Raw genomic sequence first — 13,232 nt, 5'->3', positions numbered from 1 at the left:
ATACTATCTATTCGATACGTATACTTGCGTAGTAGAATTTTAACTGACAATTAATAACTTTTTGTTTTCAAGTACCTTCGAGCATTGTTTTTGGCCAACCTCCTTTCAATAGATTAATACTCTTTAACTAATTGAAGCTTCTCTCCTTTAATACTTAATTGATTAAAATGGGCTCTTACCAATTAAGAATTCTCAGCTTTAAATCTCTTGGTTTGGGACTTTGGATGGACATCAATATTTTGAATTTGAATTTTGGCGCTTTTTGACACCTTAACTTTCACCTTTTACTAGACAACTCTTTTCCTTTAATCAATTAAAAGGCTTCTGTTTTGCATCCAACACCCACTTAACTGATTACATCTAGTGTTAACTTGTTAAGATGTTCTAACTGTCCTTAGTTTGGCACCTAGAATTGCTTTAATTGATTAAGGATTTGTGTTAATCGATTAAGACTAATTTGTCTTCATTAAAGCTCTATCTTTTTTGCTTGTTTAACTAATTAACCCATCTTGCAACTGAACAAGCATCTTAACTTGCTTTCAAATACCAAACATATTAATGAATTTAAGCTTGCTCTTATAGACTTAAATAATATAATTATGCACTAATGAATGGGAATGCTTTGTTATCATTAAAAATGCATGGGGTCAACATTCTCTTCCTCTTATTTTTAATGATGAGGAAGCACTCCTAGATTAAGAGTGCAATGTCTATGTTCAATATGAATGCTTCAAATCTTTATGCATAATAAGAATTGTTCCCCCTTAGTTAATGCATCTAGTTTTCTTTAAAAATTTACAATAAAAATATTTATAATATCTTATAACACACCCGGCTTTGATGGAAATGATGTGCAATGTATGTTAAGCTGTTTGAATGAACTAATGATATTTTGATGTATGTGCCTATGAATTTAAAGAGTGCCGATGTCCACAAAGTGATGATTATGAAAATGTATGAGTATGTAAAGACTCAAATGATGTTATGCATATGCTTGGCACAAGAATAAGATAGAGCATATGTTGGCACTTAAATGAGTATGCTATGAAAGCAATTATGTTGTGTTTGACTTACATGCTATGTGACATTGAGCATAGATGAGTAATTAAAGTATATGATGAGTTTATGTGACTGATGTTAAGAGAATTACATGGTATCATTTGATGATCAGTGACTCTGTCGTTTGCTTCAACAGTGGGCATGACATGACTCCACTGTTTGCTGTGGCAATGGGGCATGACATGATGCTATATGTTGTTCATCGGTTCATTACCATAAACGACTATGAAAATGTCTAGAGAGGATCACTCTATGATGTTATGAATATGTAGGGGCATGCCATAGGAATGTATAATGCTTACGATGATATGTTATGTTATGACTTTATGATTAATGTAAAGGCTTAAGCCAAGAGCCATATGAAAATGTTATATGTGAATCATTATGCTAAAAGCTTGAAGAGCCTATGGCTTAGTATTGAGGCAAGCGTATAAAGTAAGTATGATAAGTTACATATGGAGATAGCTATATGGTGGGTCGGTTCATACAAAAGATTGAATTGACAGATGGTTATGTTGATGATGATGTTAAATTGATAAAGTGAGGATGATTATGCCACCTTAATTTGTTAATAGATGGAAGAATCCAGCATAATACAGCTGCCACGATTATGATAGACTATGTTTGGTAGGTGACATTCGACTTGTCCCATTGTGTACATGCTTGAGATGTATGATATACATGCATGATTAGAAGATATGAGTAGCGACTATCCCTACTCATTTACAATTGTTTTATGCTCTCACTCACTGAGTACTAGTGTGACTCACCCATTTCAATTATATTGAGCAAATAAATAGACTTGAAAGTCTAATGGCTAGCGTTGTCACTTAGACAGATATGTAATTTGGACAATTGGTATGTTATCATGTTGATGAGTATCTCTGTTGAGTCATAGATGAGTCCTTATGCTTCAGTAATGTATAAGTGGTTATAAATCTAAACAAATTATGTGGGCACTGTACTACCTTATATGACTTCATGTATTGAAATGATTAAAGACTTAATGTGATGTTAGCCGATGTATGGTTATGTGGATTCCATGTTTGAGTCTTGGATGTTATTACGAGCCAAAAGGCTAATGTCAAATATTAAAGATGTTAAGTTTAATGAATGATATTGGCCAAAAGGCCTTATGTGAATGAATTATGTTGACCAAGACTTATATGTAAGGGCTTCCTTGAGTCTCGCTAGCTTGCCAACTAGGCTTGTGCATTCCTATCGTGGAGCCCCAAGTTTGGGTCATGACAGACTTAGTATAAGAGCGCATACGTGCTAAGAAGTCCAAGGTTAGTTTATGTCATTAGTGGAGTAAGTAAGGAAAAGTGTAGAGACTTGTTCATGCCTTGTGACTGTAATACAATTCATAAGCGAGAGGCTACACAAGCCCCTAAGTTATGTAACATGCCACCTATGATTTTTAAATAAAGATTTGAATATGTTTTTGACTTTGTCGAGTAAAGATGCTGCCTAGGAAAAGAGCTGCCTCAAGGGCTACAACAAAACATGAAGCCCCTGATGAAATTATAGTTAGACCATGGGCTTCCTCATTAAGAAGTCATGGAAAAGCTAGAGCTGTAAGACGTGCTAGACATGTAGAACCTAGTGAAGCACACATTAGTGATGATTATGAGGAAACTGAAGATGATCACACGACAAGAAGAGGTGTTACTTTAGAAGATTTACCTACAGGGCTATAGAGTTTGGCACACAAGCTTGCCGAGTTCCATAGTAGGGGTGAAATATGACCAAAGGAATGGATAACTATTAGTTTCAAAGACCTAGAATATATGCCATTAGTGGAACAAGGCAGTGGGGTAATTAGGGTGACACTAATAGATTTCATGAAACTTAAGCCCTCTGTGTTTTTTGGCTCAGACGCCGAAAATGATCCACAAAGATTCTTAAAGGATATGGAATGTATATGCTTGATGTTGGGATGTTCCAGCCAATGATCAGCTTAATTAGTGGATTCCGACGAAATGATGTCGCCCGAATCTGGTTCGTGACCCTTAAGAGAGAAAGATCAGCTCCATTTACATGGGATGAATTTATTCAAGCATTTTTGGGCCAATTTTTGCTTGATAGAGTGAAAGATAACAAGGCGCAGGGATTTAAGACCTTAATGTGGGCCCTTGTTATGTTGGTGATGAAATATGATATTTAGTACACCCAATTGTCTTATTATGCACCTGACATGGTCCTAACTAAAAAAAAGAGGATCAAGAGTTTTGTCAAAGGCTTGATAAAGCCGTTATTCAGAGTTATTACTACCTAAAGGTTTGCCACTTATTTTGTAGTGATAGATGTGGCCAGACTGATTGAGGGCTATAGAATAGGGACTATGATAGAAAGGAATAGGGGTCGAAAAGCTAAAATGGAAATTGAATGAGGCTAGAGGGATTCCAATGAGAGACGAAGTCCAATTTTATAGGCCATTAGGGCCTAGAAGGAACTACTCTTACACGTAGATCATCCCAAAATAGTTATTCTTTTAGTCTTTTTGAAAGGCAAGAACTATTCAATGGAGCATTGAATTTAGGCCCTAGACAAAGAGGCATCTTATCTAATAACTATAGCAAGGCACATGGTGGACCGTGCCTTAGATCAACAGGGTTATGTTTTAGATGTGGGTAATCAGGACATATGATGAAAGATTATCCAAAGCCCAAACAGTCAATGGGAGATAACCATGGCTATATGCAATTGATGGAAACTACACCACCCAGGGTGACGCCTTATACAAGAGATGCCAAAAAAGATAAAGGTAAGGGAAGAGCCATGTCATCCTGAGGCAAGACAGAGTAATAGGTAACACTAAAGGTGGTCAAGCAAGAGTGTTTACTCTGACACTAGGTGATGCTCAGGCCGTAAATGTAGTGGTTACAAGTACACTTTATGTTTATGGTACCGAAGCTTTGGTATTATTTGACCCCGGATCGACGCATTCATTTGTATCACCTTAATTTGTGTAGAGATTGATCTATGTCTTTTTGAAATGGAAGAATCTTTAATTGTGACTACCCACTTGGAGGAAATGTTTATGGCAGAATACGTGTATAAGTCCCACTTTGTCTGTATAAAGGACAAGGACACTTTGGCAAACTTGGTGTTGCTAATGACACTGAACTTTGATGTGATACTAAGGATGGACTGGTTAGCATCCTGCTTTGCTAAGGTGGATTACTATCATAAATTAGTGAAATTCAAGTTCTTAAGGGATCCATCATTCATAATTTATGGGCATGGTAGCCCTATATTAGATGAGGTTTGTACTATAATATGATATTGGGAATGGACTGGTTAACATCTTGCTTTGCTAAGGTGGATTGCTATTGTAAACTTGTAAAGTTTAAGTTTTCAATAGAACCCTAATTTATGGTTTTTGGGCATGATAGCCCAGTATCAAAAGAGGTTATGTCAAATGTGGCCACTAGAGAAATGTCAAGACAAGAAGGCCTAAGGTGTCTAGCAAAGGCAAGAGATGCTTTAATGGATGATGAGAGTGTGGATTATGTACAGGTAGTGTGTGAGAATTTGAATGTATTTCCAGATGAATTGCTTAGATTGCCTTCCAAAAAGAAGATTGAATTTTATATAGATTGGATTATAGATATGAAGCGAATTTATATCCCTTTACATCGAATGGCACCAGCTAAATTAAAAGAGCTTAAGGAGTAGTTGAAGGATTTATTGAACAAGGGCTTTATACACCCAAGTGTCTCCCTTTGGGGAGCTCTAATGCTATTCGTATAGAAGAAGGATGGTAGCCTTCAGCTGTGTAGTGATTATCGGCAACTTAATAGGGTCACTATGAAGAATACATATCTACACCAAAGGATCCATGATTTATTTAATCAGTTGCAAGGTGCAGTATGCTTTTCAAAGATTGATTTACGCTTGGGATATCACCAATTAAGAATTTAGAAAAGTGATATACCCAAGACAGCGTTTTGCACACACTATGAGCATTATGAATTCTTAGTGATGTCATTTTGACTCACTAGCGCCACTATAGTGATTATAAATTTGATGAAGAGAGTATTTTGGGCATATTTGGATAAATTTGTGGTTGTATTCATAGATGGCATATTGGTGTATTCTAAGAGCTCAGAAGAACATGCGCAATGCTTGCAAATCATGTTTAGACACCAAAAGAGCATAGATTGTATGCTAAATTCTCAAAGTGTGAATTTTGGCTAAATAAAATTAGTCTCATGGGGCACGTTATGTCTGAACAAGGGGTACGAGTTGATCCCAACAAGGTAGAAGTTGTGGAGAATTGGCCGAGGCCAACATCTGTAATGAAAGTTAAAAGGTTTCTTAGGTTAGGCAGGTATTATAGACGTTTTATGGAAGATTTATTTAAATTGCATCCCCTTTGACAAGGCTAACTCAAAAGGGAGTTAAGTTTGATTGGTTTGATACAGGTGAAGCTAGCTTTTAGAGGCTTAAATCTTGTCGTACTTCTGCACCAGTGTTAAAGCTTACTATGTGCGTCCGAAAGCTATATCATGTATTGCAATGCATCATGGGTCAGATTACATTGCATGTTGATTCAACATCGGAAAGTTATAGCATACTCCTCTCGACAATTAAAGAGGCATGAACAGAAATATCCTATGCATGAATTAGAGATGGCAGTGATCGTATTTACCTTAAAAATTTAAAGGGATTATTTGTACAGAGGGACCTACAAAATATATGCTGATCACAAAGGCCTGAAATACATATTTGAGCATAGAGATTTAAATTTGAGACAACATAGGTGGTTAGAGTTATTGAAACCTTATGATCGCACCATACTCACCATCCCGGCAAAGTAAATGTGATCGCTAACACCTTGAGTTGGAAGTCGATGGGGAGTTTAGCACATGTAATAATGGAGAAACAATCTTTAGTGTGGAGTTTGTGTGATCTGGGCGATATGCGAGTACATTTTGAAGTTAATAATTCGAATGCCTTGTTGGCGCATTTTAAAGTTCGACCAATGATTTTAGATCGAATTAAAGCTACCTAGGACTAAGATGAATTTGGTGAAAATATTTTGGGACATGAGTGAAAATAGAGCTCGAGACTTTGTGTACAGCACTGATGGTTTAATGAGATATCAATCACTAGTTTACATGCCAATTATAGATGGTTTAAAAAATGAGATCTTGGAAGAAGCTCATGCGGTAGCCTATGCAATACAGCCTGGAGCACTAAGATGTATCATGATTTGAAATCTATCAACTGCTGGCCAAGATTAAATAGACATGGTTAAATATGTCTATAATGACATGCCAACAAGTTAAGTTGAACATCAAAGACCTGCGAGACTACTACAACCATTACAAATACTCGAGTGGAAGTGAGATCATGTAGCAATGGACTTTGTGACAGGTTTTCCAGGAGCTAAGGGTGGGTATGATGCCATTTAAGTGATAATAAATCAACTAGCAAAGTCAGCTCACTTTTTGCTGGTCAAAACTAAATGTGGAGTAGCTCGGTACACCTAAATTTTTATTAATGAGATTGTATGCCTACATGGTGTTTCGATAACAATAGTATCCCATAGAAGACTGTACTTCACAAGTCAATTTTGGAGGAAACTGCAAGAGACCTTAGGCACAAGGTTAGACTTTAGTATGACTTTCCACCCACAAACGGATGACCAATCTGAGAGCATCATTAAGACGCTCAAGGATATGTTAAGAGCAATTGTGCTTGACTTTGGAGTCTCATGGAATCATTATTTACCTTTTGCCAAGTTTTCTTATAACAATAGTTATCAAGCCACCATTGGTAAGCCACCATATGAAGCTTTGTATGGGTGAAGATATAAGTCGTCTATTTGTTGGCTTGAACTTGGCGAATGAAAACTCCTAAAATCGAAAATGGTCCAAGAACTTGAACAATGCATCCATGTGATATGAGAAAGGATGCTAACAACTTAAAGTTAACAAATATCTTATGCTAATAATAGGCGCAGACCTTTAAAGTTAGAAGGTTCAAAAAGAAAGGGAAATTGAGTCTTAGATACATCTGACCTTTTTAAGGTACTAAAACGCATTGGCGTAGTTGCTTAGCACTTGGTATTATTATCAAATTTATCCAATGTTCATCCGGTTTGTCAACTATCCATGTTTAGGAAATGTACTTCTGATCGTTTCCATGTGATAAGATATGATGAAGTCTAGTTACAAGACAGACATAGTTATGAGGAGTATTTGGATCGGCCAGTAAAATTGTTTTTCGCTGAAGACATTACCACTATAAAAGTGTTGTGGCAAAAGCATTTGGTTTAGGTAGCCACATGGGAATTTGAAGAGGAAATTTGAAAGAAGTATCCCTATTTATTTGAGGCTTAAAATAGTTGTAATGTGTACTATAATTAAATTCGGGGATGAATCTCCTATAAGAATGAGAGAATGTAAGACCCCCAATTTTTAGTGTAAACTAAGTTAACTACGAATGATTTATGAAATTTATTATGCCTTAAGGACTTTGGTGATATGTTAAATATGCTAAGTGTAGGAGAATATGCTGTTAACACTTAAACAAATTTTTATGAAAATATGTGATAACTCCTATAGCTTGAGGTTTTAATTTAACTTTTATGTGATATTCAAGGATATATGTGTATGGATTTGAGTTATACTAATTGGTTGTAGTGTGACATCAATAGTGAATGATTTTGGGATAATAAGTTTGGATTTTTGGAAGTTTGAAAAGCTAAAAATCAGCTTACAAGGAAAAATGTATCGATATATTCTTGGTAGGGTGAACAACATACGACGTATGAAAGAAATTATATCGATACATTCAAAGTAGGATGAACATCTATCGATACAATGTCCAATGTATCGATAAATTTGAAGTTGAAAGCATCCAAGGGAAAACGTATCAGTACATTTCCCCATGTATTGATACATTTTTGGGGAGTGGGCATTTTGCCTAAAATCTATCAATACATTACCCTAGTATATGAATAAATTTAAGTGAGACCCATGAAAATGTATTCATACATTCCCAAATGTATCGACACATCACTAGGTAAAGCAAAAATAAAAAATGTCAGGTTATTCGCCCATTTTAAAACAAAGCCCTAACTCTTCCTCTCTCTATAACCTACCAAAATCCTAAGGCCCTAAATAGACTTTTTAGCTTATTCGTGGTAATCTAAAGCTTGGGAATTGCTTCTAAAGGTAAGATTATGCCTTTTTACTGATTAGTTTTCAATTTAATCGGTTAATAACTTAGAAATCTAATTTTTCAACTTTGGTGAATCCTCCTTAATTTTGTTGGAATTTGGAGTTTAGATTCATGCAATCTATCTTCTAAGGTATGGGTTTAGCTCATTGTTGAAAGATTTGAGCTTGAATGTTGGATTGCTAAGAATTAAGTTATTTTTAGAAACGTTAAATATTTTCGAAAGCTCGGAAATAAATAATATTTGTATGTGCTGATATGTTTAAAGGGAAATTAGAGTTGACTAACTCAGTATGAGCTAAAGGATGGTTGGAGGCTAGAATTGGAGTTTGGCGGTGGAATGTGCCTTTTACTGTCATTGTTAGTGGGTTAGTTTAAAATACATGTGATATATGACGCATGAAAGATGCGTTACACTAGTTCTAGATTTTGTATGTAGGCTTAAATGAACATGCCTAGGCTAAATAACAAATTTTTATATGAATGTACATATAAATATATGATCATATGTCTTGTGATGTGTTTGCATTAAAGCAAGCCACGTATCGACCTAATTTGTGTGAACCTGGATTAGTAAGTTTAGAGGATACAATGAGTGTCTAGAAGTAGATCACCCTAGACAATTGACCCTTGATGGGTTATGAGCTTTTGATGCCTTAGAGATTTAGAAGCACTTAGAACCATATCAAGATTATAAACGATTTGAAGGTTGAAAAATGTGATTCATGATTGGATGTAGACAAATGGAATGCCAAAGGCATGATGGGCTTATTTGTGGATTTGTATTCCATCTGAGGATGAATTTCGGATGTTGATTTGATTTGAAGTTGAGTAGAGTCTTATCCCCCTGTGATTTTGTTGTATGCATGCAAATATGGTGCTAAGTAGGGACGATGGTATTAGTCCTGCCTATGATCCTCGCTTGCTTTTATGCCATCCATTTAAGAATACTCTAGGTGATGTCGTTTGTTGGGAGATTACTCCAAACGATGATTCTGATTCTCTGCTTGTTGCTTTAGCTTGCACATGATTTGTTTCTCCACCAATAGCTTTGCCTTAGGCATAATTTGTCTCCACTGATTGGCCACTGTGCATGATTTGTTGATGTCCATAGGAGGACTACTCTATGATTGAGACTCAAGTGTGTATGACATGAGATAGCCTCACATAGGCTTAGATAATTATAATTTGAATCTGATACAATACTCCAGCGACTAGAGTGTGTAGTCGAGGATATCTTTAAATGGATGTGAAGACAAGCCTAGTGATACGTATGATATTTGAAAAAAATCCTTAAGGATGATGATTTCCCTTAACATTGGTAAAGTTTGCCAAAATGTTTGGTTACGCTGGTAATGCTTTGAAATAATTATTTGTTTATATTTATAATTTTGTTTTATCTGCATAACTTATTGAGTACTAAATGACTCACTCATTTGTTATACCACGTGCACATAAATAGGCCACCAGACTATATGGTAAGGGTTGTCTAGTGATGGACCAATTTTGGCATCTAGTAGGTCTCCACCTAGTATCTCCACTTGTTGCATCTGTTGTGAGCTTCCACTCTGCTTTTGGCCAAGATATGTATGTAGTCATGTTGTGCCATTTGAACTTGCATTAAGAGTTGTTAAGTATGAACCCACTTTTATAGCCAATGTATGGCCTTTTGAATATTATGTATGAATTATGTGTTGAGGATAATTGATAACTCTATAATATAGAGTTATTTGGGTTTAATTTTGATAGTAATTTAGCTTAGTTCTTGTAGTAATGCATAGAAATTAGTGAATTTTATTTAATTATCTTAAATTAGTTAATTGAGGTGTGTCAATCTAATCTTAGTTAATTTTATACTTAATTTGGTGTTAATATTATTGAGATAGGTTGTTATTGATTTATTTATGCTTTTGTAGGTGTTTGATAAAAGAAAAATTTTAAGGAAAGAAGGAGAGCAATTTCAAAGTGCAATCTTTCACTACATAAGTTTCTATATTTTGACCATAACTCTCTCTAAAGAGCACCAAATGAGATGATTCTTGGACCATTGGAAAGATAAGAGAAAACACTACAACTTTTATGTATATACTTCACCTAGTTTGGCTTGGAATGTGATTAAAAATCTTATCAAAATTGAAGTACTGCAGTAGTCTTGGAGCAATTGCAATTTCCATTAATTAATTGGGTAAGGCTGTGGCCCACATAGTCTGATGAGGGAATCCCAATTGAAATTGACTTCTTTCTTCACCCAACTTGACCTAACTTTAAAGGCTTATAAAAATAACCTTTCAGAGAAGAAGGAAAGACCAAATTGACAGCTAAGATTCAAGTTGCAAAATTATTGAAGCTAAGAAGAATTTGAAGCATTCAAAGAGATTTGGAGATCAAGAATACAATCCTTAGTTTTTTCTTTCTTTTTTTTATTCTCTTATTTTCTTGGTTTAGTTTTTAATGTTTAAATTTTACTTAATGATTATGTGTGATTTGATGGGGTACTAAATTATTAATCTAAGATTATGATTGAACTCAATACGTAGTGTGATTTATTTATCTCTCATTCACTTATGTTTGATGGATTTAAGTTATTTATTTTATTCTGTTTTTAATGCTTTTGATTGATAAGCTACCAATTAGATTGAATTGGAAATTTAGGTTAAACCTTGACGAAGGTGATTTAGGTATACCTTAAATAGAATAGTATATAATCGAATGCACTTAGTTGATTAGGTGGTTTGATTTGCATATAGGGTAGATGTAACACCCTGTACCCTTGTATAAGAGCCAATATGATCTCATCGACAAGAGGAAGGTTGATCGGCATAAATTGAAGTGCGAAAGAGCAATGATAGATGAAAGAAATATTTTAGAATAAAATATTACATAAGCGAGGAAATAGTAATTAAATAATAATATTTTATCGAGGATGAATTAATAAGTTCTAAAGGATGATTCGGAAGTGAACCGGGACAAAGTGAGACACATTGGGACCCGAGGAGTCAAGTGAAAAATTTTGAAATAAAGTAATATATTATTAATAAAATAATATTAAAGTATTAATATTTTATCTGTGATTGAAATTAGCCATGAAGAAAAAGTATATGACTAGTCTAACTGGGGGAGAAGAAGTAAGAATGAATTTTGGAGAAAAACGACATAAGTGGGGCTCACGTGCCCTTATTAAACAAAAGATGAGTGGAAAAGTATATATTTAAATATTATGGTGAAATTTTGGTGAAGTGCTAATTTGATATTTTATTTATACACTTATAAAGGAAGAAAGTTAGAAGGAGATTGAAATTTAAAAGAAATGATTGAATGACCAAATTGCAAGAACGAAAAGTTTGGTGGGACAAGTGGTAAATAATGAAAAGTTGAGGGCTTATGTGCAATTACAATATTTAAGGCTAAGTGGATATTCACTAACTAAAGGAAGTTAGATTATGTGAGATAATAAGATGTGCATGTAAAATTTACTATTACATGTAAATGATAGCATACAACAAAGGAGAAATTAGTGGAAAACATGTGGGACCCCCATCATGTGAAGTAAAAAGGAATGATAGGCTTAAACTTATTTGCATGTAAAGGCATTGGTGCCTTAAGTGGCCAAATGAGGAAAAGGGGACATACATACATGTGTCTTAAATTATTTGAAGAATGACTTAATAAAATATAAAATAAAGTTTGTACATGAAAGGTAATTGGAGGAATAAGGTGGTGAATGAAATAAATAATAAAGGGAGATTAAATGGGAGAGTATAGTGGGGATAGATATTGGACCAATGGACAAGGGAGGAGATTGGTGCATGAAGCACCATTGGATGGCAAGGTGATCAAATAAAATAAAAGGAATGAGAATGCATGTATTTTGATTGGCTTATGAGAGTGGTCAAATGAAAACAAAGGAAAAAACTTGTGCATGAAATGTAATTGGCCCAATGGGTGGCTATATAAATGTTAAGTTTTAAGAGAGAAAGAGAAAGGTGAGAAGAGCTTTGGAGAGACTTAAAGCCTGGTTATTGAAGAAGAAAAGAGAGGAAAGGAAGCTTGAAAGGATCCCACCTGAGAAAAAGAAATAAAGAGAAAGAAACGAGTGAAAGGAAGGAAACACTCGGTTTGCACTAGATCAAGAGAAACCGTGAGGTTTCCTCCTTCATCTTGCAGCCTTGTGCTATTCTAGCAACCAATGAGTCTCCAACACTTGGAGAGAAGCCGTGGAGTGTGGATGGAGGTGTAAAGCTCAGTTTTGTGATTCAAGCAAGAAAAGGTAAGGATTTTGATTTTAGTTTGATTAATTTTTGTAAATGGGTTGATGACTAAAAGGGATGTCTTATGGCAGTAAAGATCAGCTTGATTGGAGAAGTTTGGTGACATGATAGCCATTCAAAGTCGTGGATGCATGGTGGATGCCAAGTGAAAGGAAAGTGGTAAGCTTACACTATGTTTTGAGGCCTACAACTAGTTGAATATTGTGAGGAAATGATTGTGTAAGATGTTGGCAGCTTGGTGGGTGGAACATTGGAAGAACATTGAGGTTGCATGCAAGGTCTAATCCATCATAAAGGTAAGGCATGCAATATGAAATGGTGGTAAGATGTTTTGAGTATGGTTAGGAAGCAATTATTCTAGTTGAGAGTCAAGAAAGAAATGAATGAGAATTATGGATATGTGTTATGGTGAAAGATTTAAAAATGTTAAGAATATTGATATAAGATTAATGGAAATTGATGTCATGTTTAGTGGCAGTACGTTAAAAGTGAATATGATTGTTGAAAGAATCTAACATACATGAGCTAATTTGAAATATTGAGTTTTCTTAGTAGGTTATTTGGAAGAATAAGGAAGAATAATCTGAATGGTGGTTTGAGAAATAAAGCATTGAAAGTAGATAGATAATGATGCATGTGAACTTAAAAATGATTGAGTAAACTGGGAATGATTGTTGCTACCATATATATATATATACATATATGGTTAAT

Source organism: Theobroma umbraticum, unplaced genomic scaffold (genome assembly GCF_002168275.2).
Source record: "Theobroma umbraticum cultivar Fairchild unplaced genomic scaffold, ASM216827v3 scaffold_239.1, whole genome shotgun sequence".
Classification (NCBI taxonomy): domain Eukaryota; kingdom Viridiplantae; phylum Streptophyta; class Magnoliopsida; order Malvales; family Malvaceae; genus Theobroma; species Theobroma umbraticum.
Note: the sequence above shows the minus strand (reverse complement) of the source record.